Source organism: Rhinolophus sinicus, chromosome 16 (assembly GCF_057876585.1).
Source record: "Rhinolophus sinicus isolate RSI-liver-muscle chromosome 16, RSI-T2T, whole genome shotgun sequence".
Lineage (NCBI taxonomy): Eukaryota > Metazoa > Chordata > Mammalia > Chiroptera > Rhinolophidae > Rhinolophus > Rhinolophus sinicus.
In genome coordinates, this window is record NC_142516.1 from 149,783,550 (window position 1) to 149,807,827 (window position 24,278).

The 24,278-nt window shown below is 37.8% G+C and overlaps 2 long non-coding RNA genes across 2 annotated transcripts in view; one reads left to right on the top strand and one right to left on the bottom strand.

The window, feature by feature from the left end:
- The first annotated feature begins 281 nt into the window (after nt 1–281).
- LOC141571015 (uncharacterized) overlaps nt 282–24,278 on the top strand; it is a 65,077-nt gene continuing 41,080 nt past the window's right edge. Inside the window, exon 1 of the long non-coding RNA XR_012495469.2 lies at nt 282–2,696. This is a non-coding gene — a long non-coding RNA (uncharacterized LOC141571015). The remainder of the gene's footprint in view (nt 2,697–24,278) is intronic.
- LOC148755122 (uncharacterized) lies at nt 4,675–22,876 on the bottom strand. Its single transcript, XR_016019175.1, has 2 exons — nt 22,560–22,876; nt 4,675–7,301 (listed from the first exon to the last, which is right to left on the bottom strand). It is a non-coding gene; the product is annotated as an uncharacterized LOC148755122 (long non-coding RNA).

The window sequence follows — 24,278 nt, forward strand, 5'->3', positions numbered from 1 at the left end:
ATGTTCCTTAAACTATGTCGTTCTCAAACTATTCTACATCCATTCATTACCATCTCACATTTCTTGGGAATAATAAATTTCTGTAGTTCTAATGTTGGATGATGGCATACCTCTTTACCCTTCCTCTTCTCCAGAAGATCATCATGTAGAAAGGATTTTGGTCTGAGATCCTTGAAAAACCAGGTGTTCTTTTACCATCTTTTCTGTCAATTATCAGACTACTACAAAGACGTACTCAGATTTAGCAGTGTCCTACAGCTTTGTTGCTCCATTAGGTTAGAACGAATTACTTACATTTTCATTATCTTGCTATAGTATAACACATACCAAGTTGGTTTTTAAGTAATGGAGGGCAAGTGTCCTGTCAAAATATGCAGTAAAATATAATTCAATCATTATTTCTTGGTTACATATCATCAAAAAAGGAGAGGTATCTGAGCTGCCAGAATTAGCAGTGAAGGCAATTTGCAAAATAACTAATAATCAGAGGAGTGTTTTAAGACAATTGAAACCAAAGAGGATCTGATATCTCATTCTAAACTAGTAATGTGAATGAATGAATTAAAATGAAGAGAACTCACATAGATATGAAGTGAAACTTCATATCTGAGCTTTTTTGGCAGGGATGTTTCAAGAGAATGTTATAGATGAACACAGTATTCACCTAGCTTTTTAGAAGTCTCACATTTTGTATAAAACTTGTACCCTTATTTGTGGTTACTTTCGCTTAGTAACAGCTACGCTTCTTTCAGAGGAAAGACAGACTGTCTCTTTTAAGATCCAAATTGTGTGTTGTGGTGATAAGAATTTCCTAGCTTGTTGGGGGGATCAACAGAGCCAAGAAGCATCAGACTTTCTCTTGGTATAGACCATTACCACCTGTGTAGTACCTTGCATTAAGTGGAGCTGAAAAATCATTCACTTTGCAGGGAATAAAGGTCCAGTGAATTTTTTTTTTTTTTTTTTAATAGAACTTGGCACTGGGATTGTGGGTCCAGAACGTAACCTCAAGCAACTGATTTCATTTCCTAAGTCTCCAGAAGTTGAGAAGCTCTGGGTGGAGTGTATCTGATAGAAGTCGTCACACACACGCGCATGCGCACACACACACAATAGTGATTTGGCTCCTTAGTCACTCTACTTAGCAAATAGAGAATAAGAGGGCTTTTTGGCATTTCTGAGGCTATTTTCCTAGACCTTACATCAATGCTGACTTTCTTGATAAGAACTGTAGAGACTAGGTCTTGGGGTAATTACACCTCATTTATATGTCTCATATTGACAGGCCTCAATTTTCATTCTCAATGCTGCCATAAAAGTAGATTTTTAATCATGAAGAGGGAAAAGAAACATGCGTAGGAGCATATTTTCTCACATGTTGTGGATGGTGGTACTTGATTTGAGGCTGTATGTGAAATGCTGTTTGAAGGATTAGCTGCTGTAAGAAAGGATATCAGGATGGGTAGAGAATTTTGAAGATTTGGGTGGAAGTTGGGTCTCCTGATCTCTTACTCATTCCCAGCATGAACTATCTATTCTGACAGTGATTTTAGAGATAAAAAACTATGTCTCCATTCATTTGTTTATGAGAAAGACAAAATAAAAATGAGATAAAGTGAAATAGAATTTTTCCTAAGAGCTGTAAATCTGTATGATAGTGAAAACTTAACCCTGTACACTGACACTTCAGGGTCTCTTTAGCTTCAGAAGTGCATTGCTGGGCGATAAAAAAGAAAGAAAGAAAAACTTTATTTCTCTTCTCCCCAGTGAATCTGAGAGTTATCTCACTTATGCCCAGATACCCTCAACTGTCACACTTGTGTTACCATGGAAACCCAGCTCCTTTCTTTGCTTCTGTGAAAGATGTTGGTAAAGGTGAAATGAAATATACCGTGTTCTGGGATGTTCTGATGATAGCAAGAAACAAGTATGCAAAGAATTTAATATAAACAAATTAGTAAAGGATATTTGTAATATGACCAGTGATGCTTGGCTATAAGATCGTGATTCCTATTGCTTCCTATTAAAGCCTACATATGTCTGATTAACTGTAAAGAGGAAGGACAATCAAATACATTTAGCACCTAGGAAATGATGTTGGCAATTATAAAGAGAGCAGAAGACATTTCCTTGGCCTCTGAGGTTCCTAATACAGTCCAGAAACCCAAGTAAACATGAAGAGTGGAAAGCATGGGCCAAAATAAATGTGCTTCCATTTTGAAAATATGATACGTCTCAGCACTTTTGCAAAGAAAAAGAATTAGAAAACAGAAATTAAGTGAGTACGTAAACAAGTGAATGAAAGAACCCTTTAGCTGAGAAATGTTTCAGTAGGCAGTTTTAAGCAGAAAAAAATTTCTGAAGGAAAAGGTTTAATGATTAAAATATTAAGAGTGAAAAGGCCAGGAGGCTCTTAAGGGCTCAATGGTTCTGAGGAAACTGGAGCTTTAGTGTGGTTCATTTAACATAGCAGAAGAGCAGACACAATGTTGCTTGCATATCCAGCAATTTCCCTTTCTTTTTGCCAAAAAACAAAAGAGAAAAAAAGAAAAATATGATGAATCAAGATAGATCGTTAATGGCAGTGCTTCACCTCTGTCCATGGTTAGTCCAAAAGTAGGCATATGACTCAATTCTTGCCATTGGAACGGGAAGAAGGCCGCTGGGGATCGGGGATTTCTGGGATTCTGACAAGAGTGAGTAGCTGTCTCTGCTTTTTGACGTTACATGCCTTGCTTTCTGCTTTGTACTTTGAAATATGAGAATGTGGCTACCATCTTTGGGCTGTAAAGCCTTATGGCTGAGGTTGAAAACAAACAAGCTTTGGATGGTTAAGGAAAAGGGTGGGAAGCACCTAGATCTTGGCTGACAATATTGAACTGTCAAACCAAGACTAGAAATGCCCACCTTTGGACTATGGCTAAGTAAATAGCTAGTGTCTTTTGATTTAAGCCCATTAGTTTAAGTCCATTAGGTTTTTTTGCATTTTGCAGTCAGATACCTTCCACTGTTACAGAAAGTGTGAAAGATTCAAGACAAGATGGTGTGTAAAAAATCAGCAAGCATTTGTGAGCGCTTTCATTCTACTAATATCCTGAGTGGTATTTCAAAGACATAATATTTATTGAACACTTACTATGTATGTTATTGTAGGCTCTGAGGATACAACAAAATACATCTTGCCAAAAGTGCTTGCATTCTAACAGGAGATATAGATAATATAAATATAAAAGGCAGACATTTACAAATGATTACACATTTATATTATGTAATAACAGGTATAATTAATGCTAATAAGGGAAAATCAGAGCTTACAAGGGTGTATGATGAAAATATTAAATAAATTGTAATATTAAATAAAATGTTACAAAATATATAACTAAATAATTAAATTACAAAAGCTTACCAAGTACATAATAATATCATATATAGTTTATACATGAATTCCTAGAGGTCAAGAGATACAGGGAGTAAATGGGAGTAGCTTTAGTGAAGGAAAACTGTCTGAAGGAAATTAATGTGAAGCCATGTTTTGAAAGAAGTGGCCAAAGAATAGACTTAATGGGGCAGAAGGGAGCACTCCAGATATAAGGAACCAAATGAGCAAAGGAAGAAGGTAGGAATGAAGTAAGAGTGAAATAAGGGAAATGCAAAATCACTTCATTCTTTAATTCCTTGTAGCAATGCCATTCTACGGAAAAAAGAACTATGAGGGAAAAAATCAGAAACTAGAAGTCTCAAAGAAAGATTATAAAAGGTATAACAATGTTGGGAAAATAATAGAGAAGAAAAAGTAGAGTTCAAGGGTACATTTGAAACTAAGGCATTATTCAAAATAAGGAATAATTTGTAATGTGGGCATCATGTGAGAATTGTCATAGAGTTAATTACTGGCTTGAGGGCCTCAAGAAGGAGGGATTCAAACTTTCATAAACAGAAGTTGGAAGAAAAATGAAGAGAAGCAAAAAAGGAGACAGGCAGGAACAAATTTTTTGCTTATGGTTTTTTTTGCATGGTCGCTATTTTTGACATGCATTATGTAAGAATGAATAGAATTTGATTGAAAAGAAAAATTTCAATAGACCAGTAATATGTAAAGGTAATCTTTTTGGTAAATATGTAATTTAAAATGTTTTCCCTAGAATACCTTTTTAAACCTTGTCATAGAAAAATATTTTCAGTAAAAAAGCTATAAGGAATAATAAGTTACAGATTAGTGACACATTTTGGAAATAAAATAGATGTGCCAAATATAATAGTAAAGCAATGATAATAAATACTTGTAATAAAAATCAGAAATTTGTCAGACATTTTGTGGTTTCTGGCCAAATGTGGTTGTAGTAGTTTTTCTAATGCTATTTTCTGTATAAATATAAGAATAGTTTTGGAAAATTAAGCTACAGTAGGCATATAAACATATCTTGATATTATGAATAATAATGTAAGTAATATTTACAGTGCTTTACCCTTCCCAAAGCCCTTTTTCACATAGCCAAGAAGCTTTTTGTTTTTCAATAAAATTTTGAAAAATATTTAGGAGCAACTATATAAATATGTGACATGAAGATGCTGATATAGCATTATTACTGCTCCTTCCTCCAAGATCACTGAAATATTACAGAGGGTGAAATACCGTCAAGTGAAGAAAACTATGAGAAAACCTTAGTAGTGAGGGTTTGTTTGTTTGTTTTGAATTGTTTAGTAAAGGAACAGGGAGAATAGGGTATTGGTGGTTTAGGCCTCAGGCAATAAGCAGCCAGCCAGGCTGTGGGGGAATAAAATAGGAAAAGAACTCTTGAAAATCTGCTTGTACTTCTCACTCTCCATTGCCTTGGGGAAATCAGTGTTGGCCCCCACACATGTGGTGACTCTGAGCTCTGCTCCACGTGGACTCGAGGAAAACCAGGGCTGCACAGAAACCCTGTGCTTGTCAGGAGCCAAGAAACTCCTTAGGACCTGACCACCTTAAGGCCGTCGCACACCCAGGCCTCCTGCTCGGACTTCCCTGGGCTGGTGAATTACAACCTAAAGCTTGCTCCTCCTCAGGTTCTCTCTGGGGAAGTAGAAGGTAAATTCTTAATCTTTAAGGGGTGATTGGCTGTAATTTTGGGGAGTTTGGGAATCTCCGTTCCAGAGCTCATTTACTCTCACCCCCTGAGCCACTTGGCATGACTCAGAATGGGGTGTAGTAAGGTGATCAATCATCCTTGTTTATCTGGGTCTGTCCTGATTTTAGTCCAGCATCACAGAAAACCCCTCGTCCTGGTGGGCTTCCCTAGGCCTATCCTCGTACACATTTCCAGAGAAAAACGAAGATACATACCAAGATATTTTGAGAGGTACAATGATTTCAAAAGACAAAAAATATGGTAGGTTATAGGTTCCATCAGAAGCATAAATATAACGGCCCCCAAATTTTAAATTGGCCTAATAAACATATTTAAAAAGCTAAGGGATAGCGTTAGCCATATGAAAACAAAGAAACAAACCAAAAGTAACCAAGTGGACATATTACAAATGAAATATGTAAGAGTTGAAATAAAGAACAAGAGAGAGAGGATAAGATAACAGAAGGGACACACACATGATGATCAGATTGTGGTCATCTCCCAAAGGAAGAGGAAAGTACAAAGAAATATTAGGCTGGTGCAAAAGTAATTGTGGTTTTTGCAATAATTTTTAACAGTTTAAACCGCAATTACTTTTGCACCAACCTAATAGAAACAGGAAAAGCCAAGAGATATGGGGAACAGAAGTAGAAATGGCAGAATACAGGTAATTGGAATCCTCAAAAGAGTTGGAAAAATAAACGACTTCTTAGAGAAATGGTAGTGTTAAATTTCCTATAAATGAGTGGATGGATGGATGATTGAACAAATACAAGACCTCAAAAGGGTCCATGGAGTATCAAAGATGAATGATACAGAAAACACACAAACTATAGGGAAATTTGGGATATCCAAGACAAAGAGAAAATTCTAAAAGCTTACATACAGTATGGAAAGCATGAATAGACATTTCTATTGAGAAAATGAAACATGTGGCCAATTAACATATGAAGAACTGTTCAATTTCATTAGTGGTCAAAGAAAGTCAATTAGATACCATTTTATACCAGTTTGATGGCAAAATTAAAAGAAATGTTTTATACATATCTTTTGAATGACTGAAAGGAATATGTAATTTGTCTATCTACAAATTACAACCCTTACCACAAATTTAAAAAGATCAAAATAGAATATCAAAAACTCTTTTGATAGAATATCAAAAGAGAATAAAGAAGATGGCTGTGTTACAAAAAAAGCAAATTCTTACAACTCAAATCATGCTGTTTGGTTTCTAACATAAACATTCAAAGACTAATTCTACCATCCACTACGTGCAAGGCATTATGCTGGGAATAAACGGTGACTTCTTCCTCATCATACGTATATATAAACCATCCCTAATGTTAAAGATTGGGCTTTGCTTTGAAAAAGTGGCTAATGAAAGTATAGGTACAGGATTATTTAGGGTGCATTTCCACATATGGTCTATTATTCTCTAATGTCTTTTCTGGTTTATGCTTTGGTTGTGCATTTCACAATTCTTGTCACACTTCTGTGGTTGACCTGACGACTGAGCTAGAACATAATTTTCCAAGGTAACTTTTTCCCACTTGAAATAAGGGCAACTGCTAGCTTCTTGCTGGGGGTTACAATATTCTATCCTTTTACACAGTGGGGGAAATATTCTTTTGTCAGAGATTAATCAATCCATATAGATTTGAGTACTGGAGATAGCATTTACCTCTTACTGCTCATGCCCCTCAGTGTACCCCTGAGCCGGCTTCTGTAACATCAGTAACACATAATTGCACTGTGCATAAAACATTTTGGGAATTCAAAATGTTTGCAAATAAATGATTGATTGAGCAGACTATAACTTTGCTTCCAAAAAATGCTGTTTTTAACACACAAAGAAGATGAAAACAAGGGAGAAGAATGGGGATTTTCTCAACATCTAGGAGATGGAGATAGAAATGTTTCTTCAAAGGTGGGATCCCCAAAGAAACTTGCAGCTCAAAAAGGGTAGGCCTACAATAGACAACGGAGGTGTCAGTCTATGGGCTTGGACTTTAGAAGTGCCAGGAAGGATTTGAAAAATCAGCTCTTTTAGCAAGTGACTGCTGGCTGAAATGCTACACTTACAGTTTTGATCTTATGATGTTAAAGCTTTTTTCCAATTACAATGTAAGTGGGAGACGTGCAGTTAAATTTCAGTATCATTGTATCAACTTCGGTGCATTCAGTTATGTTTATCTGGCAGGAAAAGAAAACAAGGAAAATAAACTAGAAGAAAATAAGTCAAATTAGGGCATAAGTCATGGCATGAGTATGTGCTTAGAATAGGCCATGGGAGTCCATTTATTTTGTGTCATATACTAATTATTTTTTAATACTAAGGTTAATCTCTTCATATGGTATATCATGAACAATACCAGCCTTCACAATTACTATATTCTTAAATTTGATTCAAATACTCTCTTATTTTCAAAATCAGAATTTTCCAAACTTTGGCGCTGTGTCCCTCATGTGAATCCATCAATTTCTCTTCTGCTTCTCACACTATTGTGTTCAACAATGGTTTGGGACACATTGGGGAAGACAGAGTCACAGTGGAAGGCCCATCCAATTGTTCTTCTCAGCCGACAGCCAGTTAGTTTGTCAAGGAAAGTTATTCAGCCTACTCTCCGGGGTTGTCGCCTCAAAACGCAGCTTCCTGCTTTCACAGAGCAGTATATTCTGTTGTCATTATTGCCCTAGTTAATGCTTCTCACACAACTGCACAAAATATTAGCACTTAATAATTAACCGCATTCAATGGATGTACTAGTTGAAAAAGAGAAATCTTGTTTACTTAGTCAAAGTTGTACCCCTGCAAATGGCCCTGATGGCAAAATTGATTCCAGTCTTCATTTGAATGAGAGAAGCTGAGGGAGACATTTCAAGGATGCTAAGTCTTTTCGTTTTCCTTGGAGTACCAGGCAGCTGAACAAAGTTAAACTCCAATGCAAGTTGCCTTCATTCCATTCTGTTGAGGCCTGGTCTCTAGTATTTATAGGTTTTTTAAAATAAATATTTTGGCTATTTCCCATGCAAACTAATGTTGTTTCCAATAAAAAGATGCTATAGCATATGTAAATTCTCTAAGAAATATTAAACTGTTGACATAATTAGATTATATGAACAACAATCAGGTCCCAGACTGAAATTGAATAAGTCAGTTTTGCACTGGACACTACACTCTGACAAAGTGACAGGAGACGAAATGGGCAATTTATGGTGTTGTGAGGTTCTGATGATGGCGCTCCAATGAAGCAATCCAAGTAACATAATTGAGAGAGGAGACCAATCAATAGCGTATGTTACTAAGATTTTTATACTAAAATGATAGTTTCGAAGGACTCAATGCTGTTTGTACATGCAGCCTGTAGACTGTCTTAAGCCTGGTGTTTTTCTCTCTGATGGGATAGGGGTGGAACTGAACCTCAGTTAGATGTTTAACCATGGCTTAGGGAGTCATGGTGCCTGGGAGCGGGGCTTTATATAATACTCATAAAACCCTGCCTCTGCAAAAGGAGAAACAGAAAACACTAAGTCGTTTATGTCAGTAGCTCTTCATCTAGATATCTATCATCTATCTGTTTTGTGTGTGTGTGTGTGTGTGTGTTTTAACTCTACTTGGTTTCAGAAAGGACTGAAGTACATTTCATAAATACATATAAGATAACCTTAAATAAAAATTAACTATAGTGATACATTTTCTGATTGCAAGAGTCAAATGAGATCTTTCCAAGAACCTTAACATTATTTGTTCAACAAAACAAAACAAAACAAAACAATACAAAACAGAACACCTGTATTTCACACTGGAGTACGTCTATGTAAAAGCTTTCGTTATGGCATTCACACTTTATCTTGCTTTCTCTCTCTCTGTGTGTGTGTGTGTGTGTGTGTGTGTGTGTGTGTGTGTGTAGGTGTGCCTGTGGGGAAGGGGGTATGCCCACATCCCACTAAAATCTCTCTAATTCAGAATCTGGGGGAACAGAGAAGTGTGTATATGTTTATTTCCTCTAAAAAATTCTGACATGGCTCCATGTTGAAAATTAATTTGACAATATTCTATATTTTCTGAAGTAAGAATCATACTTTAAGTCATCTCAGAAATTGCTACTGAGGATATTGAATAACTAGATTACCTACTGCAAATTCAAACCCTAGTTTAAATTTCACCTCCCCATGTGTCCCTTCAACCAGAATTAATCTCTTTCTATATATATTCCTCAGGCTTTCCATACTTTTTTTCTTGTTTGTACTATAATTTTTCTTGTATTATATTTATTTTATTTCTATCTGTCCTTTTAGCTAGTATGTGGATTCATGGACGTTTGGGGCAGGAGAGAGAAGGGTGCAGAAGCTACAATTTTTTCTCCATCTTTCTAACCCCTGTAATGCTTTGGTTAGTCAGTAGTATGTATTCAATAAATGTTGATTGAAGTGCACTAAATGTGAAATATTAAATGGTATTAAAATTATGATGAGGTTCCAAATTATCAAATTATTTATTATCCTTGCTATTAAAAGATATTTCTACTCTCGTAGTATTTAATATCAATGGTGTTTTTAAACTTTAAACTCTAAACTAGGTATAAATCGTAAGAGTAGGAATTTTTAAACAATATAATTCTATAAAGAGCAATAATATAGGCTTAATTCAAAGAACCACAACTGGGTCACATCCTTTAGGTAATCATTTGTTAATTTTCTATCCAAATTCTAGTACTAAAACACAAACTCTGTACCTGACAAAATAGTGCAAAAACAGAAAAGCTCCCTATCTCATCACATGTAAATGTATTCTAAAAAGGAATCACATCAAATTCTGTTTCGACCAAAAGTAGCCAGTAAGAAAATAAACAAGTATAAAACAAATCACCAAGGCAAATGGGTTTTAAAAGATATGTGCTATCATTGTTTTATAAAAACTTAAACCTTTGATATAGTTTAGTCTGTGTCCCCTTAAAATTTCAGGAGCTTTTCTTTTTGCTTAGAAATCAAGGATGCCTGCATGGCAGTACTTAGAAAAACTGTCTAGGGAAATATTTGTTGTTTCTAATCTCTTTATTAAAAGCCCTCTTTTTCTTTCCTTCCTGAGGTCTGATGTAGATAGGACGGGAAAGCTTAGAGATGGTAGGGGGCCCAAAAACTCCATGGAGGCTCAGGCAAGAATAGCCAGATGAGAGCAGACAGGGTAGAGAGTAATGAATGCATTTCGTCCTTGTGAGTCCACAGTGGGTGCGTTGGTTGGGCGCCCTTAGCATGTGTCTCATGAATCATACAATCTGATCTTCTTCTGTACAGAATTTTTCAGAGGCACAGCTGAGTGTGCTAAAATGGGATCACTATCTACTCAGAAAATGCTTCTGTGTGCCCATATGCCCAATTTATTTCCAAATGTATTTGGGAAAAACAGAAAATAGGGTTCCTTGGTACTGGAGAGAGATAGTAAAAATGCACGTGGCCATTTTAGATTCATGTATAGGTTCCTTTGACAATGCTTGCTCAAGTCAGGCTCCTAAGGACCCCGAGATATAGCATGTGAGTTCTCCGGTCATAGCTCATTGGCACATCATGTCTAGCTCAGAGACCAGTCAGATTTGCTTCCTCCTAGGAATTTAGAATTGGAATACAGAAAGCTAGGCAGTTGAACTAGGAAGTGATGGAAAGCTGCATGAGAAGGCCTTTTTGGGGCTCCATACAAATAAATCAAAAGAGAATGCCAATCTACAGAGGAAAGACTCATATAGAGAGGCAGAGAAAAATAGTGATGGCTCATTTAATTCCTGAGAGCTTCCCTGCTTTTGAAGAATCTAGTCATATTTTCTGCCACTGCCGTGTGAGGTGCCTCTCCTATTACAACTTTATAGTAAACTTTCCTGTATTTTAAGTTAATATCACTGGGTTTCTATTACTTAAAACCAGAAGATTCCTGACAAAGACCAGGTTATTCCATTAGGATATATTCCCTTAAGCCTCTGTTAGATTAACATTGGAAATGAACAGCATTCTGCTGTCAATTTGTCAGCATTAATTATATGTTACAGCCCAAGCATTGTTCAGAACCTAACTGCATATAGCTTGTGACAAAGACTTTTGGAGCTGCTTCATGATGGTTAGTCAGGGAGTCCTGCTATACTCCCTGGAGGATAGAGCATATCCTTTCTGTAAAGATGGTGATATTGTCTCTCATATTGTTATTATTTGCATTAATAATAAAATGCAATACAAACGCTCCAGGCAATAGCCAGGTCATGCAACTCGATGCCTGGGATGCATCTTATCTTACAAAAACAGACATAGAGCCCGGGTCCAGCCCTCCAAGAGTGGATCGTCCAGGAGGATTGGAGTATTTCTTGCAGCTATTCCTATAGAAGGGGGTGTTTTACTTCTATTTACAATGTGTTGTTGTGTAGGTAATGTTCTTATCTTTTGGAGGAACTGAAAAGTAATATGAAATCATCTAGTTGCTCTCTGTAAGACAGCACCTGGCTTACCCAGAAAATAGTGTCATTTTCCATGCGTACAGGGAATTCCTTATTGTCCTACCTGCAGTGAAGGGGCAGGTAGGGCTTCTGGATTGTAGTGGAGGTCATGTGTAAACTGGCCATCATCACTAAAATAGCTTTATATTTAACTTTTAAATCAATTTGGAAATGAAATGCTTAGAATTAACGCATACAATTAACCATCTAAATATGGACAATTTTGAGAGTGAAAATGGGTGCTATTAATAATAAAGTTAGGATACAAAGCAAAAACTGGGGCTGCCACAGGCAAACTGGATGATGGTTACCCTACTTTTGGGGTTCGTAGTCACAGTTTCTGAGGGACGTATGTACTGAGAAGCCCAAAGTTCCTTGGCATTTTTTCTTTTTAATAAAACGTTCTAATTATATGCTCAGTTGAAACTAGACAAGACCTTGTACAGTAGCTGAATAAATAGTGATTGCAGCTAGAAATCACGTAGTGGAGAATGTCGTCGTTGTACAGGTGCAGAAAGGCCACAGGTAGATGCGTATAAGAAGGTTGACCGATAGAGGGGGCCGTTAGCTTCAGTCTCCTAATTTTAATATAGTCATATGGGAAACAATGATTAATAGTAATCGAGCTAACAGTGTTATATACCAGACACAGTACGATTTGTTTTATTTGTTTTATCTTCACAATGTCATGGTTTCTGAACGAATCAAATTTTAGCTGCCACTCTGGAGACGTGCCCACAACCCCACCACTAATCAGCAGCTGTCTAAACTGGGGTTCTCTGGGGCATTAGTCTCCTCACCTTTAAAACTGAGTGGATTGTATAAGCCCAAAGTTCCTTTCAGCTCCCAACAGTCCTCAGTCACTGGTATGGACATCTAAGAATTTTACCTTTTTTGGAGATGTTTTGATTATTTTGATCCAGGCCAATCTTTAATACAAAATAGACTGTGTATGTCCATGAAAGAATACTGTAAATATGTTTTGTATACATATAGTTAGTATGAAAGTAATCTATGCATTTGTAAAGTCACATTGGCAGCATGGTGTAGCATCAAGCACTTGGACTGTAATTCAGCCATTTATTTTCTCTGTGAATTGACAAAACTTAAACTTTATCATTCTGAGCCTGCTGAGTGCCTTCAACTGTAGAATGGGAATAAGAACAGCTACTTTTTAGTTGTTATAAGGTGTTTCAGTTGTTATGAGATGTTATGAGGTGTTTTTTTTAATTAAAATTTATTGGGGTAACAATGGTTAGTAAAGTTACATAGGTTTCAAGTGTACAATTCTGTAATACATCATCTAAATATCATATTGTGTGTTCACCCCCCCCCCCCCAGAGTTAGTTCTCCTTCCATCACCATATATTTGACCCCCACCCTCCTTCTACTATCCCCCCTCGCCCCTTACTCTCTGGTAACCACTGAAGAGGTTTAAATGATGTATCGTATATAGTATATACTAGATAAATAGATGTATAAAATCAATAAATGCTGACCTCCTATTAGAATGTTAGTGTCATTATTGAATATTTACATCATAAATGTGGGCTGCCGGTGGACTCCTCTATTCCCAATATTGGCTTTTATTGTTACAGGCAGTAATTATAATAGATAAAAGCACTTCCATAATTATGTGCATTCTCAGAGTCCAACATACCTGGGCCCAAATACCTTCTCTCACTTTCTCAATATATGACCTTGGAAAGGTTACTTAGGCTCACAGAGTCTCTGTTTTCTCATCTGCAAATAATGAATGCATAATGTATATAAATCACATGGCACAAGTCCTAGTTTGTAGTCAATGATGTGCACTAATATTACTATTATTATAGTTAAGATAGTATTGGAGAATAGAAGTCAAGGTCTCCATTTCGAGTGGGGAACAGATGTTTCCATAACAACTTTATATAGTGCGTGTAGACTATGAACGTGTCTATAAGTGAAGACTGGCAGTTGAGACAACAAACCAATGGGTAGTTCATCGGCACTGTGTTGTTTCACTGAGCAGAATCTCATTCATGGTCATTATTGAGCCATCTCTCATGGACTGGCCGCAGGAGTAGGACTCCTGACAATCCTAACAGCTTCAGATTTATAGTAGGGTTGCAGATATAGCTTCCCATACAGGGCTCCTGGCAGGGAAATCAAAAGCTTGGATTGATGAACTCTACAGTGTTAAGTTGGCTTTTAATCATTTTATTGATGAAGCAGAACAGTTTGATTATAATAAACCAATTTTGCCCGAGCCCTACTTGCTTCTCTTGTAAACATTATTTTGGAGGAACCCACTCTTATAGTTTGTTGATAAGAAATCTAGCATGGAGTATCAGTGATCACATTTAGAAATTTGTAGCTGTGCTGTTAATGAGGACAGAGAACACAGATGATGCTGATGCTGATGATTCAGCTAATGTGCATCAGAAACAGAATTGACAACTTGATTTTTACCTACATCATATCAATCAATCCTACTTAAAAAACAAAACAAAACATATGGCTTAGACAAGGGTCAAAAGGATCATTGCTTAGTTTGCTTGGTAAAGATTCTGAATTATCTGGTGCTAAGAGATAATTCTGAAGTTTACTATCTGATTCATTTTGAGGAGAAGGATCTAGACTTAGTACATTTTTGGCCAACTTCTAATCCCCAATTCATGGATTTGGCAGTTCCATAAGGTTCTTGGCTTTATCCTAATTCTCCACCTTCCTGAGGTGGAAACTATGTAGATGTTAAAACTCCAACCTGCTTCCATTGCCCAGGACCCGGATTCATATCAGGGTCCAATGGCCTATGGATAACCGAAATCTCAATTCCTTTTTTCTACTCTAGGTTTGAATTTCTTCTCTTTTTGTATCCAGTGGTTTCTCATTCCACCCTCCAATTTTGGCTTTCATGTAATTTATATATTTTATCCAACATTTATAAATATTTGGAATGGGACCAAGGGTGCATCAGCTTAGTCTCCAGATTTTGGTATAAATGAGGATTTGACTTCTCCTGCTCTTCAAATCTCCAAGAATGCCACACTAATGTTTGTCATGAACAGAACTGGCATGAGGAAACTAAAACCAGGATCTAAAATCTCAGAGCCCATCACAATATAAAATATTGTTTGGGAAAACGAAACAAAACAACAATAAAAAGTCTTCTACTCTTAAATATTTAATATCTGAAATAAAAGCCACAAACCTTAAACTGTGATGGCAGGGAGACTGCAAATTTTACACTTTGGGGAGTAACTGGGATTATTTGTTCTACTAGGAATAGTCACAAAAGGTCAGGTAATATTTGTGGAGTATTCAAAATAGTACTTGAGGAGTGTTCAGTTTTGAGTGGGAATGTGGTCACCCCAAGACATCAGTGCAACTCTCCCAAAACATGCATGCAGTGAGGACAGTGCCAGGGTTCCCACCAGGGTTCTAGATGTCCCAAGTTCTATAGTCTTCAAGCAAGGTCTTTATTTGGTGGCCTTCATTCTAGTACTGGATACCTTAACTGTGTTTTCCAACAAAATGCAAATTGATGTGAAAACATTCTGTTTCTTTAAACATAAACACATTCCTGTGGGTTTTTCCCATTTCCGTTTTCCCTGCAGGCGTGGTTGGCTGGTTCTCTGGGGCTCAGTGGCCATCTGCGTGAGGCTCTGCGGTGACAGGGACTGATGAGGCTGGAGCAGCAGGAGGTGCACAGACTAACAACTTTCTTTTCCTTTTCTTTTTTTGCCTTTTGGCATTTAAAAAGTGTCAGATTACATTGTGAATAAATATGTATTGGAAGGTTATTAAAGTAAGTGAGCCCTGCTTTGCCAACCACATACGTTCGCAGGCCTCCTAGAGGAAAGCTAGCTGAGGATTATTTCAGGATGGTGGGAATCGCATCGTAAGAGTCAGGCCTCTGCTGCCTCTAACAGAACTGAGAGAAGGGACTGTGCTACACCAAGGTTAGTCTTTCCCAAACTTATACTGCCCGCTTCCTCTTAGCCCTCAGCATGACCTTGTCATAAGGCAAGTTAGGAAACAATCCAAGTGTTCATCAATAGGTGAGTGGATTAACCGAATGTGGTATATCCACACAATGGAATATTAGTCAGCCATGAAAAGGAAGGAAATTCTCTCACACGCCCCAACCTGGGTGAACCTTAAGGATATTATGCTAAGTGAAATAAGCCAAACACAAAAGGACAAATATTGTATGATTCCACTTTATGAAATATCTAGAATAGGCAGATTCATAGATGTAGAAAATAGAGTAGAGGGGTTACCAGGGTTTAGGAGAAGGAGGGAATAGGGAGTTATTGTTTAATGGGTACACAGATGCTGTTTGGAGTATGAAAAAAATGTGGAGCTGGACAATGACGATGGTTGCACAACAATGTGAATGTAATTACTGTCCCTGAACTGTACACGTACAAATAGTTAACATGGCAAGTGTCACGCCCACATGCAAAGGCAAGTTAAGGGGACTTCTGGAAAGATGGAGTAGGCATACTTTTCTCTATTACTGTAAGTACAGCTGCAAACTCTGGACATGATATATAAAATATAAGACTGAAAGGTAGACAAGAGGGCAACCTGAGAGGGGTCTTGAGACCCAAGGAATGACACAGCTGTGCGTCCCCTGGGTTTTCTTTTTGCATCATATATCTCAAACTGGGTGCTGGAGAAATCAAGAGTCTGGAAACACCAACAGTTGCAAGCAAAAAAAAAAAAAAAAAAGCCACTAAGAAAAGCCAGTTTGACATCGAAGATGCTGGTGCCAAATTTGGGGGCAGGGCAGGGGCTGGAACTGACAATAGGTTGACTGCATCCTTAGGCCTAGGGAGTCGCCCCCGGGATTGTTGTAGCTGCGAAACTTGCTGGAAGGTTCTCAGACACCATCAACTCCCCTGAACTACCCCCTCACTCAACAATGCAAAGCTTTTGTTTTAATCTAAATGTATTCAAAATGTTAACCTCTTTACTTATTTTTAATCTTCCCAGAAAGTTTTCAAAGACTGTTTTGATACCCTGTGTAGTGAGGAACTGCTTGATTATTGTAGCACAAAAAAATGCATATAGAGACCTAGCAACCCAGGTAACTGTATCCAAGGTAAAAATGCTCCCTGGAGAGAATTTGTACCCATAACTGCCAGCATTCCCTCACTTTTAAAGAAAACCTAAACTTCAAACTGTTATCCCCAGTAAAAATTAGTTAACTTAATCCTGTGAGAAGAACAAAGTTCAATACAAGAGCGGGCCCCAGGTGTATGAATAATAGGGGAGAGAGTGAGGTAGGGGCTGGAGGTTGAACCTCGTTTGTGTCCCTCCTATCTTTGTTGCACTGGGCAAATAACTGAACTCTTCTCTGTTTTCTCATCTGTAAAATGGGAATGGCAATAAAATGGGGGGCCAGTTAGCTCGGTTGGAGCGTGGGGCTGATAACACCAAGGTGCCGGTTCATCCCCGCATGGGCCACTGTGAGCGTCGCCCTCTTTAAAAACAAACAAATAAACAAACAAAAACAAACATACAAACAAAAAAACCCAAATAGGTTTAAAATAATAATAATAATAAATAATAAAGTTTCTTCTAAAGATAAAAATAATCATAATAATAAAGCAATAATAAAGTTTCTTCTAAAGATAAAAAGAAGTCATTAGTTGCTTACAGCCCCCATTATAAATGATTTTATAAACTTGGTAAGCAAGGACTCTTCATGTTTAGAATATTCAAGTAAAACCTAGTCTGCTGCCTTGTATACACTGGCCAAAGTACTGTCTAGTGCTGAACACATAGTGCCAGCACTCCAGTACTTCTGAGCTGTTGAGGACCTGGAAGGACTCATCTTTTCATCCTGGGCCCCGGAGATCCACCCTGCCTAGTCACAGATTCTGTTCTTGGTAGGCTAGCAATCCAGCCACTCTCTAACCCCAGGCTGAGATGTCCCAGTGGCAGGGCCAATGGACACAGTTCTTCCTCAAAAGCTCTGAACAGCGATCACATCATCCCTTATTTATGTATCGCCCTGGGAGGATATCAGGACTATTTTGTCTTCCTCAAATCTAATTAAACCATGAAATCACCCTATAGAATGCACTTTTTATCCCTACCTGAAAGTTATGAAACCTGAGGGCTTAAGTGATTAAGTTTACTCATTTCAGCATGGGAAGTGTAAACAAAATTCAACACTGTCTCCATATTTTGTCCTCTGGGTTCTACTCTTCTGGCACCAAAGAGGAAGAATTTAACACATATCCTTTATGCTTGTTTTCCCTCTCACTCCTAGTTATTGAGAGACTTCAATTCCCTAAATCATAGGTAGTAGTGTAAAAAAACTGTAGGCATAGAGTTCACTTTTTGAGGGGTCTAGATATTTAATTAAGAAAGCCTCTAAATAAGGACAAGTAAAGAATCTCCTTGATGTATACACCCGTTTCAATTAGGCAGTGGTTAGTTAAAATGCATTTATAGGACAGCCTAACTTAAGAGTTAATGAAATTTGGCATTAATTTCAACTGTTGTAAAAGGATAACCACACAACTTCATTCTTGATTATATTCTATTGGTTATTTACATGAATTATTTATCTTATGTCTGGAAATTTAATACATGTCATAGAGCTGCAAATTACACAATCCATCTTAGGTTTTGCAGTTTGCTGTCTAAATGGGTAATCAATCTCAGCTATTAGTTTTATTTATTAAACCCAGCTCAAGAAGTAGAGGTTTGACCCCGTTTTACATTATGCTAAAAACATAGATATAGTTAGTCCAAGCTGTTGGATGCAGTGAAGGCAAAAAGAAAACCAATTTAAGTGAAAGCTGAATTACTAAATGCTGTGCCAATCCCGCATATCATGATTGTGGGAGGAGATTAATATATCACCACTGCCAAGGCAGAAATCACAACATGCTGGCTAGTAGGAGAAATCGTTGAATGAAATAATGGCTTCAGATGTCATTCTGAATCAGTGAAACAAACTTTGGAAATTTTAAGAAATGAACTCTCATAAGTACAAAATCTACCAGCTTCTTATTTGATAATTTTTAAAAATAATGTTTTTTAACATTTCTATCCCAGGATCTTCAAGGAAAGTGTATCGTATTATTATATTAGTAAGTCCAGTGACAGACACCCCAGAAAAACTAGTAATGAAATCTGTTTTGAGTTGGTTTTTATATGGCTGCCTTTCATTTGAAAGGGAAAATGGAGAAAAAGGGACAATTTAGACCTTGTGACCACACATCGGAGGTCACGCTGTAGGGAGGATGTTTGCACAACAAACAAACAAATACCCAACAAAACCTGAATTCAAAAATTTCAGGGCACACTCAGGTATTCACATCTTGTTTTCCTCCTACTTCGTGTTATGACTATGTTTATCACCCAGCTTCTTAAAACAGTGCAGTTTTAAGTTTCCAAACTGCCACATAATTAACTCTTATTACATAGAATGTTATGTAGAAAGAATCCCAGGAACATGGCCTCTGAGGAGTATTGCAGACAGAGGGAGGGTGGTGTGCTGTACTCAGAGCAAAAGCTGGGTGGCTTTCAAGACTGTTCAGAAACATCCTTTCTCAGGCAGGAAGGCCTTTGTCTGCAGTGCTCTGCCTAGAACATTCTCTTTCCTCATCCTTCCTGCACCCTTCCTATTTAGCTCTCACCCAACCTTCACGTCTCAGTGTACAATCCTTTTCTAGGGAAACTGTTAATTTGCCCGGCTAACTCAGATTCTTTTCTTATGGAGTCTCCTACTTTTCACAAGACCTTCTTTCATAGCAGTAAAATGTACCTGTATCATGAAATTGTTTTATTGGCGTCTGTCTCCACGAAGGGTAAGTAAGCCCCATGAAGTCAGGGGCCAGGCCTGTTATTTCTCATCATTGCGCCTCTAGTTTTGAGCACAGTGCTTGAAGCATAGCTAGAACTCGATTAATATTTCTTGAATAAATGACTGAAAAGCAAGAGCAATTTTACCTTTGAATTGGTGAGACAAGGAATGCAAAACAGAACTTCTGTGCTTTTTAAAACCCACATGAGATCAGTATTCTTGTGCCCAATATGAAGGAACAAATTTTTCGTAGCGTTTCAGTTCACAATGACTGTGAACATGAACAGTAATGCTGCAATAAGACTACCTGAGGAATTTGGAAATGCTGATGAAAGCTGTTTGGATGATTGATTCATTACTGGGCAGCAAATACATAACTGGCGCTAAAATTAACTGATTTTTCTATCATTTGGTTAGAAGATGGAAAGACAAGAAAATTGCGACGGACGCGCTGAGCACCTTGGCTACTTATAAACGTATCAGTCCTGCTCTTTCTGTCACTGTAACATCTGCTGACCTTCTGTGACATTTTATTGCTCTAATGCAACAGGAGAGGTCAGCAACTTGCCCATCTTGTGGCGATTAGAAAATGGGACTTCCTTTTGTTGCATGACCTCAACCCCTCCCCCACCTTTGTGGCCTTTATTTCCTCTTTCCTTTGTCAGGAAAGTTGTCACCTATGGGTTTCCACTTCAAAATTGCAAAGGAAATTCAAGATTGAGTTCCTTTTCAGCTTGCTGCTTGGCTTCGTGACAAAATTCAGCTATTGTTTTAGAGATAAATATAAAGTTGAAGAGTAAAAATGAGATCTGAGTGAGAAGCTCTCTGTGGTTCCTTTTCATCTTGTCTTCAATTAATTCAACACATGTTTGTTGCATGTCTTTGATACAGAAGGCACTGTGATATGTGTTAGCTAATAAAAAAAAGACTCACGGTCTAATGGGAGAAGCAAAGTTGCAGCTAGCAATATAAGGAAGATGATGATAAGTATTAAAATAGGAGTACAAAGAAATGCTTTGGGAAGACAGGGGAGGAAGAGATTAATTTTAATGGAGGGGATTTTTGAAAGACTTTGTGAAGAATTTGGACCTTGAAGATGAATCTTTAATGATGGGGAAGATTTCAGTGAGCTTAAAGATAAAGAAGAGGGTCTTCTAGGCAGAAGGAACAGGGGAAACCTAGACAAGGAGGTAGGAGAGCACAGTGCATGCTTCAGAAATATATAATAATACCGGGAGCTGCAGTTACCAATGTTTGGCCACATAATAGGAAATAAGATTATAAATGTACAGTGAATATATGAAATAAACCTGAATGCAATACAAGACAGTAGGACTTTATTCTGTAGATAATGTCTGTTCAAGAAAAGTTACCTTTATCAGAGTTTTAATATGTTTTAATTTAGTATGGTTTAGTAACCTAGTTGTAATTCTATTCTTATGAGGTAGCGAGAAAAGCAGGGGAGCTACCCAGTTTCTAGTGTCTGTCTTGTCCTGTTACTCTCTAGGGGTTTTTGGCTTTAATCTGCTTGGGATGGGTACCTAGGCTTCATGGCTGGAAGGGGAGGCGGGTTAAATAATACTCAGGTTGAATCAAAATGTATTATCTGCAAAGGAGGCTGGCTGCCTGGTGTCCTGCTTGGTAATGACTCTGGATCCTTGAGCCCCAAGGAGGACGAAGGAGGAACAACAATCCCTTTCAGGCCTGCATGCGCTCTCTTCTTCAGGACTCGAAGCGTGACTCAGAGCTGCCCGTGGATTTTGATACTCACTTCAGCTTTGTAAATTTTGTTATTGGAATTTCCTCCCAGGGTCTGGCAATAGGATGCCTGACAGTCTTTGTTTTCAGTCCTTTTCTTCCCCCGGACTGTGATGTATATTTTAGTGCAAAGTTGAGGAAAGCTGAATCTTAGACTGCTATCCAGAAGTCATCTGAGACCAGAAATAAGCACATGATATTTTGAAGTTCCTTTGATGATTTCATGGTTCAACAATAAGAGAAATAAGAAAATCATATATTTCTTGTTTGTGATTATTTACAAAAATCTGGCAAGACCAAAGGGGGGTTCGAGGATCATCTGCGCCACTATTATAGCAGTCCAGAGGGGAGGGACTCAGGGCCAGAACTCAGTCATTGCAGTGGAGAGGGAGAAGAGAGGATGGAAATGAAATTGGCCAAAGGGGTAGAGTATGTAGAGGTTACTGTTGATTGGATGTATGAGCTGAGAGAAAGGGTAAATTTGCAATATTATCTAGGTTTCTGGCTGCAGTGACTGAGCAGACAGACAAAAGTGCCACTCCAAAGGAGGGGAATATGAGTAAATAAAGGTTTTTATTAGACCGATCATGAATTTATTTTGGATATGTTGAGACGAAGTCCTGTGAAGTTTTTAGGTGCATGTACAAGCAGTGGGAGGAAGACTCCTGAGATGAGACATATATGTGGCCTAGATTGATGGTCATTAATATACGACTATGTATGCCAAAGAATTGCATATAATTTCCCAAGAGTGAGCACCAAAAAATGAGAAGGAAAGGCTTTGAGCATGAGGTAGAGGGAAAACCTGGGGACTGGTAACGCCAAGAAGGGAGGAAAGAGAGTTCCTATTTAGGAACAGTTGAATGAGCTGGATGGAGAAATACCCACCCTCCATCTAGACACATGGAAATGGTGGCTAAAATACAAGTTTTACTAAATACCTAGCAGATCTTTAAGGGATGCTGCTTGCCAAGAAGGAACTCAGCTAAAGAAGGGGACAGAAGTTGATGCGTTAGCAGTGCTATCTGTCCCAAGGAAGTAAATTACTTTCCCAAGGGTGAGCAGGTAGAATGTGAATATGAGAAGGTCAGCGATGCTGCAGGCCATCCATTCAGCTTCCAGGATAGGGAACACACCTTCGTAATCGGGGTTATAAAGCCTACTTGGTGCCAGAGTCAAGTCTGTAATCTCCCCACCTAGCGGGAACCAGGACCTAGTAAAGGGACTGTCTTGTCAGATGCCCTGAACAACTTCACCCACTGGCCTCCAGAAGAGGCGGGTATTGCTCATCTGCCTTGGATGCTGGTAGGGAAGAGAATCTCCTGAATGCAAACAACACAGAGACTGCCCCAGAAGAAGAGGACAGTCTCAGAGGAAAAAATGCAAAGCACTGCGGTGACTCACCTGCGAGGGAACACCACTTTAAAACAAAATCATGCAGGGGCGGCTGGATGGCTCAGTTGGTTAGAGCGCAAACTCTCAACAACAAGGTTGCTGGTTCAATTCCCGCATGGGATGGTGGGCTGCACCCCCTGAAATTAAAGATTGAAAAAGGTGATTGGACTTGAAGCTGAGCTGTGCCCTCCACAACTAGATTGAAGGACAATGACTTGCAGCTGATGGGCCCTGGAGAAACACACTGCTCCCCAATATTCCCCAATAAAATTAAAAAAATATATATTAAAAAAATGCAATCTCTCAGAGACGTTAAAATAAATGCTTAAAATATCTGAAGGGATAAAAGAAGGAATAGCATTCCTCCTTCAAGAACTGGACATTCTGGGGGAGAAAGAGCTTGCTTCTTTGAAAAAAGAAGCATACAGACATTTTAAGCAATGAAAGACATGGTCATTAAAATAAAGATCAGTAGCTAGAGTAAACAATAGAGTGGATGGAGATGCACAGAAAAATTAATGACTTGTCAGATATACCTGATGAAACCACACAGAATGCAGAACAGAGAAATAAAAATGGGAAATATTAAAAAAGAAATGAAGAGACATGAAGGATAAAATTAGAAGCTTCAATGTACAGCTAATAGAAGTTCCAAAAGGAAGAAGTGAATAGCACGGTGGAGAAGCAATATTAAAAAGAATTGTTAAAAATGTTTTCGAGTTAAACAAAAAAGAATCCTAAGTTTGAAAAGGCATACAGACCCCAAGCAAGATAAATATAACAAATCTGCATCTAGAAACATATTAAAGTTACAGACCATAAAAGATAAAGAGGAAAAAATGCAAAGCTACAAGAGGTAAGACGGATTATGTATCAGGGAACAAATCAAATTGACAGTCGACTTCTCATGCATGATCTTTGAGATCATAAATAACAGAAGACAATGAAATATCTTGAAAATGCTGGGGGGCAATTACGTTGTTTATTCACTTAAATGTTGTTCAAGAAAGGGAAAATATTTTTATACATTTCTAAGAAAGATTACCACCCACCAACTCTGAAAGTAGGAACTGAGTGCTACAGGATTCACTTCAACTACAAAAGAACTGAACCCAGAAAGAAGGAGTAGGAAGCTCACACACATATAGAAAATTGATTTATGTCTGAGTGGGTTCTGCGGACCAAAGGGAAAAAGATACACGCCTCAATAAATGGTGCTGGGGCACTCCATTCTTCTCAAGGGAAAAACAAAATGAAATTAGGTCTCTTCTTCACTCTGGATACAAAAAAACAATTCTCAATGGAATAATTTGAAAGGCAAAATTATTATAGAAGAAAATAGAGGAAGGTATCTTTATGACTTTAGGGTAAGGAGGAATTTATTAAACCATAAATAAAAGGCTTGATAAATTTCACTATGTTAAAAATGAAAAAACCTCCTCCCCCCCAAAACAGAGATTGGTATGTAGAACAATTTCCAGAAAACTCAAGTGGCCAGAAGCTTGTAAGAAAGACGCTTAACTGTACTAGTAATTGGAGAAATGCGAATTAAAACACCATGGGACAGCCGACTGGCAAAAAAACGTAAATTGACAATATCAAAAGATGTAGAGGATTTGGCATAAAAAAATGGAGACAACTAATGTCCGTTTGCAGTAGTGAATTAATATTTTCAGTATTCACTAAATCAGGACATAAATTATAGTACATTTTTACAGTGGAACGCTA